The sequence below is a fragment of the Ictidomys tridecemlineatus genome, chromosome 1 (assembly GCF_052094955.1).
Source record: "Ictidomys tridecemlineatus isolate mIctTri1 chromosome 1, mIctTri1.hap1, whole genome shotgun sequence".
Lineage (NCBI taxonomy): Eukaryota > Metazoa > Chordata > Mammalia > Rodentia > Sciuridae > Ictidomys > Ictidomys tridecemlineatus.
Window position 1 is genome coordinate 171,367,607 of NC_135477.1, and position 12,951 is coordinate 171,380,557.

Sequence of the window (12,951 nt, forward strand, 5' to 3'; positions counted from 1 at the left end):
TATATATATTTTGTTTTGTTTTGTTTTGTTTTCTGTTTTTTATATTTTATTTAGACACAGGGTCTCACTGAGTTGCTTAGGGCCTCGCTAAATTACTGAGGCTGGTTTTGAATTCATAATCCTCTTGTCTCACCCTCCCAAGCCATTGGGATTACAGGTGTGTGCCATCATGCCCTGCTTGATTATTTATATTAAATCCATGTTTGCTTAAAATAGGTGAAAGCGTTCCTGCACATTAGCTTGAACCCAAACTGATATGTTATCAACTAGACATGCCATGAAAACCAGGGAAGGGACATGATTGTGGATCTGAACAAGCAGGGACATAATCCAGAGGCTCCTTTTTGTCCTCTTTCTGTTCACCTACCCTCTGCCGCACTTCAACCCTAACATCAACCTTCAAATTAATTAATTAATTAAATATCAAATGACTACAATGTACAAACATTCTGCTTGATGTTGGAGCCACAGTAGTGAACAAATAAACAAGGCCTCTGCTTCCACAGAGCTTGTGAGAAGACAGATGTTAAGCTAGCACTTGAATAAATGTGCAATTCAAAGCTGTGGTAAGAGGAAGGAAAAGCAGAGGGAAGCATGGGAAGATGATGGTATAGTGTCTCTGAGATAACTTATTTGCGTGACAATTCTGGGAGAATCTCTTCAGTAGGTAACATTTAAGCTGAATCCCAAAAGGTAAAAATGCTCTCACTATGCAAAGGTAGCAAAGGAGTGGGGAGAGGGGCTAGGCAGGAGCAGGGCATGGAAAAGCAGCCTTAGCATTTTTAAACATTTTTGTCATGCTTCTGTGTAAAACCTAAAATCTCTAGCCTTTGTTGATGTGGCCTGTTCTGTGCACTGGAGGAATATTAACAGCATCTCAGGCCATTTCTCACTAGAACTACCTGCTTTTAGCTAGGATTCCAACCCCAATACGACAACTAAAAATGTCTGTTGTCAATGTTTCCAGAGGGTTCAACTTGCCCTCCACTGAGGAACGCTGCCCAATGGGTAGCCCTGCTCTGGTCCAGATAGCCTTCTTGCTGACCCCAAGTATCTCTTCATCATGTGTGTTTCTGCCCCTCCTCACATGTGGTTCCCTCTGATTAGTATCTGCTTTTCTGCCTCCCCGAAGCTTCAGTCATGATCTACTAGATATTCATGGCTTGTATTTGCCCAGAAAACTAGTCCCTGGGGAAAAGAATGGTCCATCCCAGTGCTTTGCACCCCCTCTAGCTACAGGGGCACGAGCATGTGGATGAGGTGCCCTTTCTTTTTGTGCTCAGTTAAGGGTGTAAATGGTGGGCATGAGACCCAAGTGATCCAGTCTCCATGTGATCTCCATGAAAGGGCACTGCTTTTCTTCTCAACTGTTAACTGCAGAGAGATAGTTGGGAGCTGCCACTAGTCTTATTTTCCCACCACTTGGGGAGAGCCTGCATATGGCAGGAGATAGTGACAGTGATATGCAAACACAAGAAATGGAGAGAGTGTTATGACTTCGTTGTTAAAGTCCTTTATTCAGTTCCTTGTGCTGAAAACCACATTCTCATAGTTTCCCCTTTCTTTAAGCTAGTTTGAGTTGTTTCTGTTGGTTGTGGTGGAAAGAGACCCTGCACAGTATTTTTCCTCATTCAAATCTCTCCTCTTTCATGAAATCTCTCAACACAGGAGAAGAGAATGCTTTTTTTGAAGTCTTCACTGGTTGTTTGCCGGATCCCCAGACAATTCTGCACATCTCTTCCCATCTCTGAGTTTAGTCATGTCACATTGGTATTTAGAAATCATCACAGTGAGGGCAATTGCATCATAGAAATTAGCAAACATTACAAGTCAGAGCTCCCTACCCTGTACCCTGGTCCCAGCCTGTCTGCCAGCATATCACTGTCTAAGTTCCCTCTTGGTTGTACCATCCTTTGGATAGCCATCTGAATGCACTGAGATTTGTGACACCTCTTGACTTTTGAAATTGGTGACTTTGGGAGGACAAGCACTGCTGGCCTAGGCTGCATCTGAATCTTTAGAACTTCAGAGGAAGAAAGATCCTGAGAAATGATTTGGCCCACGTCCTCTTTTCACAGGTAAAGAAAGGGTCTAGAGACCTTCAGTGACATTAGTCACAGAGCCCAGAGGAAGAGAGTTCATGGTTTTTTGACTTACACCCATTGTTAGAATGTGGCTACTCTCCTTTTGCCTTTTTTCAGCCTTTTCCATTCCCTAATCTTGGCACAAATGTGTCAAAAAAAAATTTTTTTTTTTGAATCATTCCAAACAGCTGATGGCCAAGACCCAACTAATCAGATGCTTACTTTCAACAGGAGGCTTTGGGGTTGTGAAGTTTCCAGAATGAGATCATTCCAGATGGGGTCTCACTAATGTGGCAATGCTGGGGAGACAGCTGTTCACAGAAAGACATGCTGCCACTTCATAGACTTCTGAGCCAGCAAGCCTGGGGAACTGCGCTCACTGTTGTAAAGTCATTTGAGGGAAAAGGTCAAAATAGCCTTAGGTTAAAAGAACATGATGTTGAAGTGGTTGTTAGTTGCTCTGTGTAGTATGTCACTTGTAATGAAACAAGATGGTCATTCAGCCCCGAGGAAAGCTTGCAGATTATGATCATTAAAATACACTTTTTTTTTTGATGCAGCAGTTCTGTTTCTGGGAGCTTATTCTGGAAATGCACATGTGGATATTTATTGCAACCTTATTTGAACTAATAAAAGATTGGAGACCATCTTCATGCACAGCATTAGGGGACTGGTCCAATAGATGGTTATTCATACCTATACATGTATATACACATACGCAGGGATTCAGAGACAGAGATAGAGGAGGGATTCTGCTTTATGCAGTCATCTCCAAAATATATTGTTTAGTGAGAAAAATAAGAAACAGAACAGTATGTAACATTTGCTATCATTCAGTAAAAAAGAAAAAGAAAAAACGAGGAAAACACAAACACACATAATTATAAAAGCATAATTCAGAAGGATACGTAAGAAGCTGTAACACTGAAGTTGTCTCTGGAGAGAGGAATCAGAAAACAGTGGCAAGAGGCACTCTTAATTTTCAGGGTATGTCTGGGAATAATTTGATTTTTATTTGGTCTTATTTATTCATTTGTTTGTTTTTGGTACTAGGGATTGGACCCAGGGGCGTACACCACTGAGCTACCTCCCCAGTCTTTTTTATTTTATATTTTAAGACAACATCTTAAAGTTGTCCATGCTGACCTCAAACTTCAGAGTCTTCTATCTCAGCCTTCCAACAGAAATATAACACTGGACAAGAGGATCATAAGTTTGAGGATAGCCTCTGAACCGTAACTAGATCCTGTCTCAAAATAAAAAATAAAAAGGGCTGGGATGTATCTCAGTGGTAGAGCATGCCTGAATTTAATCCCCAGTATCAGGAAGAAAAATAAAATAGAAGTTTTGTCTCATCTTTCAACCTTAGGATGAATATGTACAACTGCAGAAGGACACTAGGTGCAGTGGTGGGCCATCTTCCCAAGGGCATCCATGAGTGGGGCACCTCATCACCAGATCCCTCTACTAGACCACGTCTGGCCAGACAGAGGTCTTCAACAAACAGAGAGTTTTCATGGAAGGAAAAGAAGTACCAGTGTTCTGGAAGCTTTTCTGGCCTAAGGTTTCAGGGCAGTGGAAACCCTGAGACAGCTAGAGTCCCAGCACAAATGCAATTAAACTAAAATAGGCGCCACTTCTACTCAGTGGAAAGTGACCCAGAAAAGCTCCAACTGGTTTCCAGATGTGACTTGAAGGGTCTGGGCTGGAAAGATTTCATTTTGGAATTTGATGCAGAAAGCTTGCAAGGTTTCTCAACTCAATGTGTAAATCTGAAATAAACAGACATATTATGTGAGGAGATGCCATACTGAGAGGGTCTTGAGAATGAAACATTGAGAAAGCAGCCTGTGAATGGGCCTAGAAATAGACTTTGCCATGTCTGGCCAGCATAATTTTAGGAGAGAGTATGAGAAATAAAATGATCCATCCTTTTTGGTGGGAATAAAACTAGAAATTTTGAATCAAAGAAATGAGGCATGATTCAACTGCATAAATGAAGTCAGCTAGTGGCTGGAAAGAGACTTTTTGTCTGAATCTTTTGTGAAGTAGATTTGCCTAAATCTTGTATTTCAAAAGACTTCTACAAAAGTTGGGCATGGTGGCACACACTTGTAATCCCAGATACTTGGGAGGCTGAGACAGAAGACTCCTAAATTTAAGGCTATCCTTGGTCACTTAGTGAAACCCATCTCAAAATAAAAACATCAGAAAGGGCTGGGGGCATAGCTCAATGGTTGAGAACTTGCTTGCATGCCAGAGCCCTGGGTTCAATCCTCAGTACCACAGGAAAAAGAAAAGAAAAGAGAAGAGAACTTCTACAGAATTCTTTTGAATAACCCTCAGAAGACACCTAGTTCTATACATCTTCTTCACTTAATTTATACCCAGAAAACTTATTTTATCCATAGTAAATTACACATTTTGCATCACAATCTCTTTAAAGATACATAACCTGGTAATCATGGCAGTCTCTGGGAAGAATCATGCAGGTGGAAGATGGGATCTCAGAGTCACAGCTTTCACTGTACTGTTGCAATGTGCCACATGCACATATCACACCTTGAAATCAAAACACACTCTTAAAAAAGCTCAAAGGGAAAGACATACCTTCACAATGGAGAGATTTGGCAACTCTATCAACCATGTAAGCAAATTTAGCATCATTAAGATGTAACAACCTGGCCAATAACTCCTAATATGACACTAACCCGAATCCAATCAAGCCTTTAGACACACCCTCTGATTAGAAGAAGACAGAAAGAGGAACTAGTTAAATGGTATATGAGAATATCAACTCAAGAGAGTGGGATTATTTTTCAAAATGTTAATGTCATGAAAAAAATTGAAAGGTGGTTTAAAAAATCAAGGATAAAAGATATTTTGGGGGCAGATGGAAGAATTTTTGAATATTAGTGAATATTAAGGAATTTTTCATTTTCTTAGGTATAAACAATGGTTTGTAGTTTATAAAATAATGTTCTTATTTTAAGGATATGTATGCTGAAGTATATCGGGGTGGGTGAAGAGATATGACGTTGGGAACTCAGTTTAAAATACCTCAAAAGCTGAGTGAGGTACTGCAGGCCTATAATCCCAGTGACTCTGGAGGCCAAGGCAGGAGGACTGCAAGTTCAAGAACAGCCTCAACAACTTAATGAGATCCTAATTAAAAAATAAATAAATAGAAAGGACTGAGTATTTAACTCAGTGGTAAAGTGCCCCTGGGATAAGTTTCCAGTAACAAAAAATAAAAAATTAAAATAAAGAAGCTCAGAAAACACACAGGAACCCATGTGTGCACACATGCATTCACATTGTTTTTATTTTTAAATATTTTTTTTTTAGTTGTAGATGGACACAATATCTTTATTTGTGTTTAAATTATTTTTTTATGTGGTGCTGAGGGTTGAACCCAGGGCCTCATGTGTGCCAGGCAAGCTCTACCACTGAGCTACAACCTCAGGCCCCACACTGTTGGTTTTTAAGCCATAAATCCTCAGTTTTAATCTCGGCTTTGTGAGGCCAGGACTGGGACTTTGCAAATCTCATTTCTCCTTTGCCAGTTGGCCTCTGTTAGTCTGTAAATGGGAAGCACTAGAAGGAGACTGGAAGTCTAGAGGAGTGGCAAGGAACTTGGTCCTTTCTGTTTTGTTCCTGTTACTGTTGGGGTCACCAAGCAACAGTTCCTCACCCTGGTAATGACAGAATTATTTCCCTCAGGAGCAGCTGGTTCAAGTTTACATTTTTTCCCCTTTAATCCCAGAACCAACCTCATTAGGCTTTTCAGACAACCAACATCATCAGGTAGATGCTCTTTGTGTCCCCGCTCCCTGGGGCCTTCATCCAAATGTCTACATCTTAATAATCTCAAATGATTTTCCATATCTCTCAGATGTAGGGTTGGCAGCTGCTTTGTGCATTTTCTGTAAAATTCCATTTGCCCTTGCAGTTCTCCAATACCTGGTTAGCACTTCTTTTTATCAAATTCTTCTGTGAAAGGAACTAGTATAGTTTGTCTCCTGAGTGAACTTCTAACTGAACCCAGGAAACAGACCCTCAAAGATGAAAGTTTTGAGGTGTTTGGGTTTTAGACTTGACTGCAATATCGAGTCCCTTGACAGAGAAATAGGATGCTGATAATCTATTGCATTTGCAAATTATCAACTGAAATTATTGTGATAAAGAACCCCCAAAGCAGGTGCCTTGGGGATTCAAGTGGCTGTAGGGAATAAGAAGGACTTAAGGCCGTGAGGTGTGATGCCTGCTGCGAGTGCACTGGAGTGTTTCCAGAAAATGTTACACACAGCTCTTTAGAATCCCAGTTCAAGTCCTGGTGACACAACTAAAGATTGTCTCAAATCCCTTGCTGAAATTCACACACAAATGTTCATTGTGAAGGTTGCAGATTTAAATGTAAGCTGAAATTGAAGCCTACATCTCTCCTGATGAGGTGAGGTTTGGGAAGGACTCCCTAGACTTGGCAAGAGGACATCTGTACAGACTTGGATTAAGCTGGCAATCTCAGCTCCTGAGTCGCAGTCTTCTTGCCTTCTCCTTTCCCATCTGAGACTGTCCTTCCTTTGGTTGCATACCCAGTAGTGACTGTATCTGAGGGAGGTGCCTTTTCAAATAGCTGCCTGTACTCTTCAAGGCTTGCCCCAATGACTCCTTGTTGCTACTACACCTGTAGCTTGGGTGAGGCAGATCAGCATATTCCAAGGCAATAAGTACAAAGTCTGATTCTGAAGGTGAGATTTTATAATCTAAGAGAACTTCAAGGTTTTTTCTCATGGGTAAACTGGTGAATATATATTAGAGTGAGATTCTAAGAGCATTAGCTCTAAGAAGGCCAAATATAACAGGCTACATTTACTGACATGAGCATACTTATTAGGGATTCTGAATTTACTATGTACCTTGTATAAAGAATTTACTTACCTAGCTGACAGAAACATAGACTAAATAGTGACCTACATATAAGGAGTTTGAGACCCCCATGCTTCCTTGCACAATGTAGTGAAAGAAATCCAAATATTTGAGAGTCCTGGTGACCAGGCACATACCTTCCCCTGTAGACCAATTATGCAATAACCACGGAAGCAGTTTGTTTCACCTGGTGGAGCCAAAAGACTCCTGTCACAGACTGGCCTTAAGGCTCCAATAGCTCTTTCTCTTCCTAATATAGTCTTCATCACCCTGTCATCTCACAAAATGTCATATGGTCCAGTCCACTCATGACATTTGCAGGTTGGATCTGACATGAAGGTTGGAGCATGAAGTATTCTAGATGTCTTAGAAATTTCATGTGTAAGAGGGTGGGACATAACCACCACAAAAATTCGGTAATTTACAACCTTGGTGAAGTTTCTTATGTACCAATAGCCTGTAGCACATTGCAATATCCCCTTCAAGGTGAAAGGCAAGCTGCTGTTCCTTGCATTGTCAACCACTATTAACAGGCAATGTTTCATAGTCCTTTTTCGCTTTTGGAGTGATGTTTTATTGACCCATTTACCAAATAACCTATAGACTGCCAGTCTTAAGCAGAGACCAGAGCCCAAAAGGCTCTGAGTGAGTCCAGCCTATAGTGTTAGCTACTCTGCCACCTGGGGTTTAAGACCCAGCAGACCCAACCACACTTGAATGGAATTCTGTATGGAACCTTTTACCAATGCCAGTAGAGGAACTGAAGCATAGACCTCTAGGGTTTGGGAGGAAATCCATGACCTCTTCTCTAAGTAGCAACTAATCTTCTCTTGAGAAATAGCTCCTCGTTTGCTACAAGTCCTGTAACAGTCAACCTGGGTCTGAGTGCTATTTGATCCAATAAGCCATAGGACTATGCATAGCAGCAATACCTCAGCAAGTGGAAAAGATAAAAGAGACAGGGATTAGGCAGATTTGGAAGGCACAGCAAGATGCCTGATTAGGTAGCTTGACTCCTTTGACACCTCCTCCTGCTATAAGGCTCCCACCCGCTGCTCCCCAATCCATAACTTTGGCCGCAGGGGGGTAGGTAGTTTCTTATGACCAGCTGACCAGGAAGAAGAAATTTAGACCTGGTTTACAGTTTATTCTGATCAATATGATAGTACCAGCTGGTTGCTGCAAAAACTAATGCAGTATTACAACTCTAGTTGGATATGTCACTGAAGAATTCTAATGAAGGGAAATGTTCTTAGGGAGAATTCTGAGTGGTACATTTGGTTGTCTACTCCATCTGATCTGAGCAATATCCAGAAGTACAGATCTTTTATCCAATGGTCAGGGACTTGGAAGGAACAGATTTTGAAGTCAAGTGACAAGAAGGTCTGGAAAAGAAGTAAGTAAATGAATCTTTCAGAATAAACAGAAAGTTAAAGATGATTGTGCTCCAGGTAAGTGCTCACCAAAGCACTATGTGGCCATGAGAGTGCATTTTGCAGACATACAACTACAGGGAATGTATTAACCATGGGCCCAGCTGCTATACTTGGAAATTCATCACTGCCTCTCTGACACATGCTTCCCAGGGCTACTCCCAGAATATGCCTAAGCATGGCAGGAATACTAAGGTATGCCTATTCCTGGCATATATCGGCCTCCTGTGACAGCTGAGGATTTGTGGACTTCCTGATGGTGACACTGAGCCTAAGCTAACTCAGAGAGCCATCCACTGTGGAGGGGGCTTTCAGTAACCAGGACAAAATGAGGCACTTGGTGGATATCAGTTAGCCTCTTTCCCTAGCTATTCTAATGACCAAGCAGTGAGCCCATGTACAAGGGTGGCCAGGTTGGCAAACAGAGACTTACACATCAGCTTCTTCTTACCATGACTGATATGGGCAGCTGGTGGCAGGTTGATTACACTGACATTTTCTACCAAGAAGGGGCAACTAGTTACTCTCACTGGAAAATATATACATTTTGGATTTGGCTTTGCCTTTGGTACTTCTGTGAGCCTCATTAACTAACTATTATGAGTATCCTGTACCACATTGCTTCTCATCCAAATTAGCAAACGAAGGTGTATTAGTCTGGCTGCCATAACAAAATGCCTTAGACCAAGTGGCACAATTTATTCCTTAGAGTTTGGAGAATGGAAAGTCTAAGATCAAGGTACTGGGCAAGATAGATTTCATTTTAAGGCTTTTCTCTTGGCTTGTAGGTGGTTCTCATATCACCATCTTGGTCAAACCTCATTGTGTATGTACTGAGCATGGCAGGGCAAACTATCTAGGGAATCTTCTTATAAGGACATTAATCCCATTGGACCAAAGTCCCACCCTATGACCTCATGTAACTGTAACCCTAATTATCTTTCAAAGGTACCATCTCCAAATACTATCACACTGGTTGGGGGTTAGAATTTCAACATATGAATCTGGGGTGGGGGACACAAATATTCATTCCATATGTTTGTGGCACTACATTGATTTCTATAGAAATTTATTGGTTTTGTCATATACTTTATTACCCAGAAACAGCTGGGCCACAAGAATGGTGAAATGATCTACTTAAGACTCAGCTACTTTGCAACTGAGAGAAAATAATCTAAATGATGACATTCTATCTTACAGGATGCAGCATGTGCTTTGAATTGGTAAGTGACAAATATGGATCCATTCCCAGCTCAAGGCCAGAAGGTCCAGGGACCCAGGGGTGAAAGTGGGAGTGGCTTATCTTACCACAGCATCTAGTAACTATAACAGAATCTTTGCTTCTCATTGCTATAGTTGTAAGTGCTGCTTCCCAAGGAAGGAATGCTTTCATCAGGAGAATTCAGCGTTTCTACTGAACTTGGAAACTGTGGCTGCCACTGATCATGTTGGGCTTGTGTTATGAACCTGAAATTGGCCTGAGCTGTTTGTACAGCATGAACTCCTGGTGAAAGCATACTATGTCCTGATTAATCATCTTGCTTTGCAGTTGTATGTATGAGGAGTTCAAGGTGGTTAGTACCAATTTGTCAACATTATTTATTGTAATAGTCAGATGGAATAGTCATACCTGGAGATCTTTACCTATTCGTTTTCTGTCCTCCAAGAATCCCTAAAACTTGGTTGTTGGGGCTGGTTATGTGGCAAGAATATGCTTATAAGAGCAGCAAAGTATAAAAAAATACCAGCTGAGATTCTATTTGGGGCTTCTTGGTTCTGAGGTATTCCTGATCCAAGACAGAATGTCCCTATGGACCTGTTTTAGTTTCCTATTGCTGTGGTTAACATTTTACCACAAAATTAGTAGCTTAGAACAACATGTATTTATTATCTTACAATTCTGATGTCAAAAGTCCAAAATCAGTCTTATGGGCTGAAGTCAACGTTGTCTGCAAGGCTGGCTGCTCTAGAAGTTCATGTGAATATCTGTGCTCTTGCCTTTTTCAATGTCCGGAGGCTGCCTGTATGCCTTGGCTTGAGCCCTTTCTTCCAAGCTCACGTTTAGTAGAATGGTACCTCTAAATCTCTGACTCCCTGGCCTTGACACTCACTCTCACATCTCCTCACCCTCCTAAGAATCTTTGTGACTACACTGGCCCAGTGGCTGATCATTCTATCTCAAGATCCTCACCTCAGCCCAGCTGCAAAGTCCCTTTTGGTCATCTAAAGTAACATATTCACAGGTTTTGGGTATTAAGATGTAGACCCCTCTGGTGGACCATTCTTCTGCCCACCATAGGCCTTGACATGGCAGGGTGGGGCGTGGGGGGACAGTAAGTGCTACAAGTGTTCTTTGTAGACCTCATGGTGTGGGCAGTCTTTGGCAATGACACATATACTTTTAAAAAATGCTGCTACTATATTGTAATGTTTTCCTGTGATAAACTATAGATTTGTTAGCTTTGTCATTTTGGGTCCTTTTAAGCAATTGAGCTGTCACCATCAGTGCTGGCCTCCTCATGTCACTGAGCCAACAGGCAGAGAATGGGGATTCACTACTGACTGGGGTGATTGTGATTATCAAGGAGAAACTGGATTGCTGCTACAGAAAGGGACCAAAAAAGACTATCTGGGACACCAGTGGAAACTTCAAAGATACCTCTTAGAGCTTCCAAGTCCAAGAGTAAATGTTAAATTAAAGTTTTTCTTTTTCAATCTGGGTGCTTTTTATTTCTTTTTCTTGCCTAATTGCCCTGGCTAAAACTTCCAAGTACAATGTTGAATACAAATGGTGGGAGTAAATATTTTTGTCTTTTCCTGATCTTATGAGAAATTTCTAACTATGATGTAAGCTGTGAGTTTTTCATAAATGCTCCTCATCAAGTTAAGGAAGTTTACTGCTTTTCCTAGGATTCTTCATTAGAGGATATTGGATTTGTCACGTGGTTTTTCTGTGTTGAGATGATCGCATGGTGTCTTTCTTCCATTTATTTGGCGAATTATTGATTTTTGTATTGAATCAACTGCACTTTTCTGAAAAAAGTATCCCTTAGTTGTGGAATGGATTTAGTTTGCTAGTATTTTGTTGAGAAATTGCATGGCTGCATTCTTAAGGAATATTGGAATGCAGTTTACTTTTCTTGTATTTGTCTGGATTGGTGTTATAGGAAAAATTGTGTTCCTCCCTTATCAACTTATTGGAAGTTTGTGAAAGATTGCTGTTTAAACATCTGGTGGAGTTCACCAGATGACAGGTAGCTATCTTGTCCAGAACTTTTCTCTATTGGGCTTTTTTTGGTTTACCAACTACTTTGGTTTGGATATGGTTTGTCCCCTAAGATTTCATGCATTGGAGGTTTGGTTCTCAGTATGGAATTGTCAGCACATTAAAAAAATTTTTTTATAGTTGTTGATGGACAGAATGCCTTTATTTTTATGTGGTGCTAAAGATTGAATCCAGTACCTTACACATGCTAGGCAAGAGCTCTGCCAGCTGAGCTACAGCCCCAGCCTTGACAGCACATTTGAATAAGTGGAACATTCCACTGGCATTTTTGCCAGAAGGAGTGGTTGAGAGATGAGCCAGCAAGCCATTGAGATGATGATGGTTATGTTAAGCTGTGTATTCAATTGTATATTAGACCCCTGCTGTCCCCCTTGGCCTGCTACTTTGGAATTCTCTTGGGACTCCTGGGGAGTTCTTGTTGGTTGGGGAAGTGCCAGAGGAGGGATTTCTGGTTGGTGTGTGGTGTGTCCTGGGAGAAAGCTGTGTGCTTGTGTTCACGGGAGTGTGGAGAATAAAGGAGTTCCTGTTTTGAACCTACAAGGCTGTGTGGCAGCTTGGTTATTTTGTGCCCAGCCAGACTGAGGCAAACTATCTTACCCCTTATTCCACAAATAAGATATGCAAGAGATTTTGGAAATCTAAAGGACAAGGGAGTATCTCTTTCCTATTCTGATTTGTTGTCAATATCATCTTTGTGATGATTTTCATACTGGAAACAAATTAATTCCATGAGTGGAAGCTGATTTGTTTTTAATTTCACACTTCAATAACCAGCCTTATGGTGCCATCTTAGAGGTGTTAGCACCAGCAGTCTAACAGCTCTTTTGTAGATCTTGAACTAGCAAGGTCAAGCCAGGGACTCCTCAGACAAATGAGTCTCATTTCTTAGAGACCTCTCATCTAAGCTTCTCATCCCAACCTCTTTTCTTGTTCCCCTAGCTCTTGGGATGTTGGCTGTGTTCCTGATTTCCTGTCTCTGTGATAACTTGGTATCCACTATTTGCCTTCCCAGTTCTCTATTATGATTTTCAGATTTTTTTTTTAAAGAGAGGATTTTATTATTTTTTAGTTTTCGGCAGACACAACATCTTTGTTTGTATGTGGTACTGAGGATCAAACCCGGGCCGCATGCATGCCAGGCGAGTGCGCTACCCCTTGAGCCACATCCCCAGCCCATTTTTTTTTTTTTTCAGATTTTGTTTAAAAAATAGTATGGTTT